Source organism: Peromyscus eremicus, chromosome 2 (genome assembly GCF_949786415.1).
Source record: "Peromyscus eremicus chromosome 2, PerEre_H2_v1, whole genome shotgun sequence".
Lineage (NCBI taxonomy): Eukaryota > Metazoa > Chordata > Mammalia > Rodentia > Cricetidae > Peromyscus > Peromyscus eremicus.
In genome coordinates, this window is record NC_081417.1 from 119,880,124 (window position 1) to 119,888,108 (window position 7,985).

General features: G+C 41.5%; 1 pseudogene; it reads right to left on the reverse strand.

Annotated features, from left to right (window-relative positions):
* Positions 1 to 7,161: 7,161 nt before the first annotated feature.
* Positions 7,162 to 7,747, reverse strand: LOC131904841 (peptidyl-prolyl cis-trans isomerase A-like; annotated as a pseudogene).
* Positions 7,748 to 7,985: the final 238 nt, after the last annotated feature.

Sequence of the window (7,985 nt, forward strand, 5' to 3'; positions counted from 1 at the left end):
CCTCACATGCCATCAGTTTCATGAACCTGTCTAGGACCTCTTGAATGCAATGGTCTCCCATGAGCTCCCAGGCTGCAGCCTTTTTATCTCGCCTCCCACACTTGCCACTGATCTCACTGTGGATGCCTAGGCAGGGTCTTACGTTTTCATTCTCAGTGCTTTGACATAATCTGGGCACACAGGAGACACAGGGAGAGCATTTTTTCTTTCAATGTTTTATATACCCTGGCTCCTTTCTTTCTTTTTCTTCCCTTCCTTCCTTTTTTCCTTCCTTCCTTCCTTCCTTCCTTCCTTCCTTCCTTCCTTTTTTCCTTCTTCCTTTTTTCCTTCCTTCCTTCTTCCTTTTTTCCTTTCTTCCTTTTTTCCTTCCTTCCTTCCTTTTTTCCTTCCTTCCTTCCTTCCTTTTTTCCTTCCTTCCTTTCTTCCTTCCTTCCTTCCTCCCTTCCTTCCTTCCTTCCTTTCTTTCTTTCTTTTTTGAGAAGAGTTTTCACTATGTAGATCTGGTTAGCCTGGAACTCATTATATAGAACAGGCTGGCCTCAAAGTCAGAGGTGTACCTGCCTCTGCCTCTCAGGCTCTTGGATTAAAAGATGTGAGCTACCACTCTAGGCTTATGTACTCTTTTTTTTTTTTTTTTTTTTTTTTTTTGCATCATAACACATGCTTGGTTTCATACTGGGCCTGTCCTTTGGTGTGGCTGAAAACCTCAAGGCATTGGAATCAATGATCTGGATTGGAACCCCAACATCTCTGCTTCTGAACTGTATGACTGACTTAGGGTACCATCTTTGTGGTGCCATCTGATGGTGCCATCTTTGTGGCAGGAAGTCGCTGTGAGATTAAGTGGAAGACAGGAAATGGTGGAAGAGAGAGCTTCAGTGGAGGCTTGTTAGCTGTCAGCAATATCCTTATAGTTTCTAAGATCTCCAAGCAACCTTAGATTCTCCATGCATTTTGAGAATGCATGAAGTGTTACTGCTGTAGACTTTATTGCCTTCCTCTGACCAATATTTTTACTCCTGTTTGACTTTCCCTATGTCTAAATGTCCCAAATTCACTTTACTGTTGCTGGAATTTACTATGCAGAGTTCTGACCCCTTCGACCTTTCTTAATGCATCTGCGTTTTAAAAAGCAGTGCACTGTGGGGAGAGAACAGGGAAGAAAGGAAGAGGGGACCCAGGGAACAAGGAGGAACTGAGCCTCTTTGGCACATGTGCCCATCATCTGCTGATTGAGGAGTACTTGGCAAAATACACCATGAAATCCCCAGTACTTAAGTGTGTAGAAACCCTTTACTTTACTCTCCTGAGCTATTAAGTGTTCATAGGCATAGCGATGATGTATGGAAGTATGTTTACCCTGCCTTCCTTTCGGAACACACATAGACACACACCCGCATGCGCACACAAGCACACATACAGACACCAAACGCCTGCTCCAGCAGACCCTGTTTGAACATGTTGTTTTCTTTAACTAAGTGGTTGTTTGCAACTGTGTGCAGATTGTAACTGAGCTCTTTTTCTTTGAAAGGAGCTGTTTGCTGAAATAAATTCCACCCCTTTCTTTGTTTGGTTTTTCCTTGGTAAGCAATCAAAACCAACTGGCAGGGTCTGGGAGCTGGTTTCAGCCCCATGTGGTATCTGGCTTTACTTCTCATCTTTTTTCCTCCTCAGCTGAAGTACACGCCACGGTATTGTGAGCCTCAAATTCCTTTGCCAGAGGAGGTGGATTCTGTATATCATTTATTAGGAGTCTACCAGATACCAACACTATACAGGAAGGGGAGAGAGGGTATAGTGATGAGCTTAAGGCTGAGGAGGTCCAGACACCAGAGATACCTGTCTGCATCTTCTAAGCATTTTCCCAGAACACTTGACTGGAGTAGTTCCTCAGAAAATGGCCTGGAGGCACAGGGAACTGGATAAGAGGGGAAGACACAGCATGAATTTAATCTGTATTTATTCCTAATAGACTTGGCCTTAATAAATGGTTCTGAGATTTCCAGTTTAAAACTTACATTTAATTTTATTTCTGAGTTTCCCAGATGTATGTGATGTGTATACTTGCATTGTGATCGTGTGTAAGCATGCGTGTGTGGGGGGGGATTATGTTCATTAAATCAGAGTGGATTTGTGGCAGGTGTCTTGACCTCAAACCCCCACATGCTTGCTACTGCACCCATCGTACCTGCTAAGAAGGTGACCACTTCAAGTGGGGACCATCAACTGTGTCTTGCTCACTCACTCACATGTCGAGTCTGGCTTTGGTACTGTTGGCTCAGGCTGGTTTCCACCTATGAATCATCTGCTGACATTTAGAAATCATGAATTATCTTATGAAGAGCCAAGATACTTGATTTTCTTGAGACAAAAGAAAGGAAGGAAAGAAGGAAGGAAGGAAGATTAATTTAGAAACATTGGGCCGGTCACCACAACCTCATCAGAAACATGGATGCACATCATGGACAGGAAGCCTGTGGTCCAGCCCATCACATCCCATCTCGAGTGACTCCATTCCCTGACGTAGTTTTAGCTCTCCTCAGTCCTTGAGATGGTGTGCTCTGAGTGCACAACATGAGGGTGTACCTTTGCCCCTATATTCTTTCATTTTCCAGTCTCAACAGGTGATTGACATCTTTCATTTCGGCCATCTTTTGACAAATAAAACCCAAAGGTTGCCTGGCATGGGAAAAGTACTGTGCATAAACAGTAAAAGAGGGACAGGATGGGGTAGTCATCATATGCCAAGCTCTGCGTTACCTCTCTCAAGGATTCCTTGTTTAATCCTTATGTCCACCTCATAAAGTAGGCATTACGATGACACTCTTTGCAAAAATGAGGAAATAGAGGCACAGCATGATGAATACGACTTGCCCCAATTACATAATTAATCAGTTACACAGTTGGGGTTTGTATTCAGAGCACAGGCTATTAGCTGTTGCACTGCCTCATATAAATACTGTCTAGTTTAATCAGCATGGCCACTTAGTTTTAAATGCTTCATTTTGAATGTATTTTAGACATAGAGGAATTAAAATAAAAATACAAAGAATTCCTTCAATTCCCTCCATTCTGCTCCCACTGTTACCATGTTAATTGACTTGGGTATGCTTTCAGATAGCGACCGCTTTCTTAATCAAATGGTAGAGATTCTCAGGGAGATGGGGCAAGGCCTTTGGAATTAAGGGTTCTCAGGATTTTATTACCAGTCACAAAACAGACCTGTGCCACACCATGTGAGTCCCTCAGGATCACACCTGTTTGGGAGGGAGTCAGGCCTTTCTTGGCCAGTTTGTGAATTTGTTCCTTCACGTCATCAGAGATCAGCTTCAGCCACATGGGGACGCTACAGCTGTGAGGTAACCCATGATGGCAGAGGTCTGGCAGCAAAGAGGGGCAAGGACTTTTTTAAAAGGCTTTGTGACTATGGTGTTACACATGGAGGAGGCGATGCTTTGATCTGTCTTGTATTTTTGTCATTAGGTTCAGTTGACTCCCGGCTTTCTTTTAGGTTACTACTATTACTTATTATTATTATTGTTATTATCTATTATTATTGTTGTTATTATTATTATTTTGACTCTGGCCGTTGAATGTGTCTTGGGGAAGACAATTCCAAAATTATACAGGTTTTTTCTCTCTTCATGTTTTTGTCTAATGATTTTAGCACATTTTGGTCAATCTTACCTGAAACAGTGCTCTTTTAGGTTTGTAAAAAATGAATCAATAAATAAATAGAGAATACCAAAATATTATCATAAGAGTCAAGGTTTTCATTCTAAATGTTTGAAAGGACTCCCTTTCCTCACCTTTTCTGATGTATTTCTTTTGCCCAGCTGGGCATCCAGGCCAGGGCCTCCCTCACACCGACAAACACTCTACCACTAAGCTGCCTCCTCCGCCACTGAGAGCAGCTTTTTCAGTGAATAATCTTGTCACCTTTTACTGTCCAACTCAGGTTGATACCCTAGCTCCACATGCATGAGTTTTGTTATGTGGGGCAAGCACAGCTGTTTCCTTATTTTTTATTAATTAAAAGAATTATATAAGCTATAACTACATTATTCCCTCTGCTTCCCTTTCCTCCCTCTGATCCCTCCAATTGCTCCTTCTCAAAATCATGGCCTATTTTTCTTTATTATTATTTTACACACACACACACACACACACACACACACACACACACACATGCGCGCGCACATGCACGCACGTATGTACACATGCACATGCACATGCACACACATGCACACTTGCCTAACTTTATAAATGCAACCTGTTGTCAGGGCTGACCACTTGGTATTGGATAACCAGTTTGGGGGATCCTCCCTGGGGAAGACTATTTTCACTGTCAGCATTCTGCGGTTGCTTGTAGTTCATTGTCTACAGGTGGGACTCCATGAGATTCCTCACTTCCATGTTATCACATAGGGATTATAATTGCAATTTGTCATAAAGAGCTGTTGCAGGAATACCAACTAATGTAACTATGTCTTGGTATTTCATAGATCCACCATAAGGATTAAATAAGAGACTAGATATTAAATGGCAAGTCAGTACAATGCCTCCATAAATAATCAACACACATTTGCTAAATCTGTACTTGATATATTCATTCATTAGCCAATACATTTAAGAAATGTGAGGGATCTAAGATTTTGCCCTACTTGCAAGCTAATAAGGCTCTGTCACAGTTTCATGGAGGCTGACGGAAGTCCCAAGACTCCTGGCAGAAAGAGAAGACTTTATTGCTTATTATTGCTTATTGTACAGTGAACAGCAGGATGTCTTATCTTTGGTCCTCTGGCCTTCAGAAGCCCATGGGTGATGCCCAGCGTCCAGTTTGGAATGGAGATTCACTTCACAGCTGAGCAATCTTGAACTTTTTCATGTATTATTGAGAGCAAAGTTCTGTTCTGTGCTCTGGGAGGAGATTGTATCTTCTGAGGCTGTTTATTTTATTACCATTCTTGAAAAGAGACCAAAACAAAAGATGTCCACTCTCAGTTCAGATTATGAAAGAGACCCAGGGAGAAGTGTCTCCCACACTGAGATCTTGAATGCCTGCCTTTTAAAAGAGCAAACTGCTTATGAGATTTTTGACTAGGGCTCCAGAAATGGACACAGACCTGTATACATAGCAAATTCCAGGACCACTCCTGGTTTAGGAAGACTTGTGACTTCGTGTGTGTGTGTGTGTGTGTGTGTGTGTGTGTGTGTGTGTGTGTGCGCACGTGCCTGTGTGCACTTGCTTGCATCTGTAGAGCCTTCTAGCTGATAAATCCTATATTAACGTCTCCCTTCAAATTAGGCGCTGATTCTGGTCTTAATCATAACTGCACTGCAGAGCAACCTACTTCAGAGTCAATGTTTTTCTGTCCATTTGGAGAGACTATTTTCTCTATGTATTTGTATAATCTGAATGGGGAAGATGGTGCAAACCTTCTCTTGGAAAGGACAGAGGTGCCTGCTGAGAATACTCTAGTGCCAGCTGTGTTTAGCAACTTCCCTGTTTCATTTCTACTTTTTAAAGAGCATCTGTGATATGGAGGCAGGAATATTATTGAGTATTCTAGGTTATCTTGGACGCCACAGAGTTCCATGCCAGTGAGAGAGATAGAGTGAGACAAATACACACACACACACACACACACACACACACACACACACACACAAACACAAACACACGCGGCATCTTTTCCTAATTACCGACTCTAGTCTTTCTCTGTGCAGCTAATTTGGCAACATGACTTTTAAGAGACCTAGACTTTTGAAAGACAAAGAACATATGCTAAAGGAAACTGCCTGTTCAATGTTCTAGCTGGAAAACAAACATATACGATAAAAGATTCCTTCACAGTGTGTATTTAAGACAAAAAGAATTAATTACTTGCCTTCCTCACTTGTTCTCTGTGTGGACGTTCTTGGTATCTCTTTGTGTGCTCAAATTCCTTCTTCCTATAAGAAAACCCATCAAAACCAATCAGCCCCCCACCCCTCTGATGGCCTTGTGACTTGAATGCCTCTTTGGAAATGTCCTCCCCAGGTATCTCAGTAGTGGAGTGCTCATGCACAAGGCCTTGGGTTCAATCTGCAGCACCCAGGGTGGGGTGGGATGGGTGGAGAAGATGCTCTGTCCAAGATCGACACAAATTCTAAAGCAGCTGGGGTTAAGATGTCAGCATATGAATTCTGAGGAGACACAGTCCGACCCAGAACAAATGCTGTTAGTCGTGTGCTTTGTATGTGAACACAGTTCAGTTCAACCTTTCTTTCGCCACCCCCGAGAAAGATTTGGATTTCTGATTTTTGACTATCCCCAAAGGTTCTGGACATACGGTTCTTCAGACATATGGAACATAGTTCATTGTTATTGTTGGTTTTATTTTCACATGACAGATACCTAGAAGTGGGTTGTAGGAACAATTGAATCTTCATCTTGACCTTGTACTACCAAGGCACTAGGACCAACTAGTGATCCTACTCATAAGGATCAGTATGTCTTTTCCCTATATCCTCTCCCGCCTTAGATGTTACTTGATTTATTAATGTTGGCTCACATTAATTGCAAATTACTATCTCATTTTTAGAATTTAAATGTTTGTGATTTAACATTTATTTTTATCAGTCTGAAATCTGGAAAATAATATTTTAGTGTCTTCTCCTTAACATGTCAGTTGTACCCATGAACCAAAAATTCATATCATATCCTGTTTTTCTGTTAAATTATCTTTCATGTATACATCCATAAGAGACATTTATAAGCTCTGGATAATAATGCTTACTCACACTGATTATGATTATATTTTTCTGGCCTGTAGTTTGAAGTCTTATTTACTGATACATTTTGTCAGACAGACATTTTTTACTTAAAGACAGTGAAATGTCCTTAATATAAGTAATTATGGTTATTCATTTATACTGTATAGAGTTATTTAATTTTTTATGGTGCTGTGTATTGAACCCAGGTCTTGTAGTGCCAGGAGATACATACTACTGAGCTGCACTCCAGCCTAGAATGTTTTAATCTTATTATTATGTCTTTTTTTTAACAGTTCTTGTTTAGTTTTTATTCACAATCATAAACTTAACTCTACAATTGAGTTAGACTTGGAGGGGAATGAGGAGAATATGGAAATCAGAGAATTTCAGTGAGAGCAGAGATTATAGGGTACTGCAAGCAGATGGGGTGGGGGTGCTCTCCTGAGCTACAGAAGGAATGGTCGGGTGGGTAGGAAGCCCGCAAGTCAAAAGAATTAAGAGTTGTCCACAGTCAGAAATGGTGATCTTCTTACTGGTCTTGCCATTCCCGGATCCAAAATGCTCCCTGCCTTCCGAATGTTCGTGCCTTCTTTCACTTTCCCGAAGACCACGTGTTCGCCATCCAGCCACTCAGTCTTGGCAGTGCAGATAAAAAACTGGGAACCATTTGTGTTTGGTCCAGCATTTGCCATGGACAAGATGCCAGGACCTGTATGCTTCAGGACGAAGTTCTCATCCTCAAATTTTTCTCTGTAGATGGATCCACCGCCAGTGCCATTATGACGTGTTAAGTCACCACCCTGGCACATGAATCCTGGAATAATTCTGTGAAAGGAGGGAACCCTTATATCCAAATCCTTCCTCTCCAGTGTTCAGAGTGTGGAAGTTTTCTGCTGTCTTTGGGACTTTGTGTGCAAATAACTCGAAGAAGACCCAAGAGCTTGCCATCAGCTGAATTGTTGAAGAACACTATGGGGTTGACCATGGCTGCAGCAGGTGGCGGCAGGGAACAGCGGCGTCTGCAAAGCCTATTACTGTCTTTTAACTAAGAAAACTTTACCCTAATAATTTATGAAGAGAGTGTCCAATTTTGATGATGCAGCGAATTTTACTTCACTCATTTTTTTTCTTTTATCTTTTATTTTGGTTACTCTAGGCCCCTTATTTTTTTTATATGAATTTTATAACTAGCTTGTTCAGTTTGGGGCTTATTGCTTACATTTTTA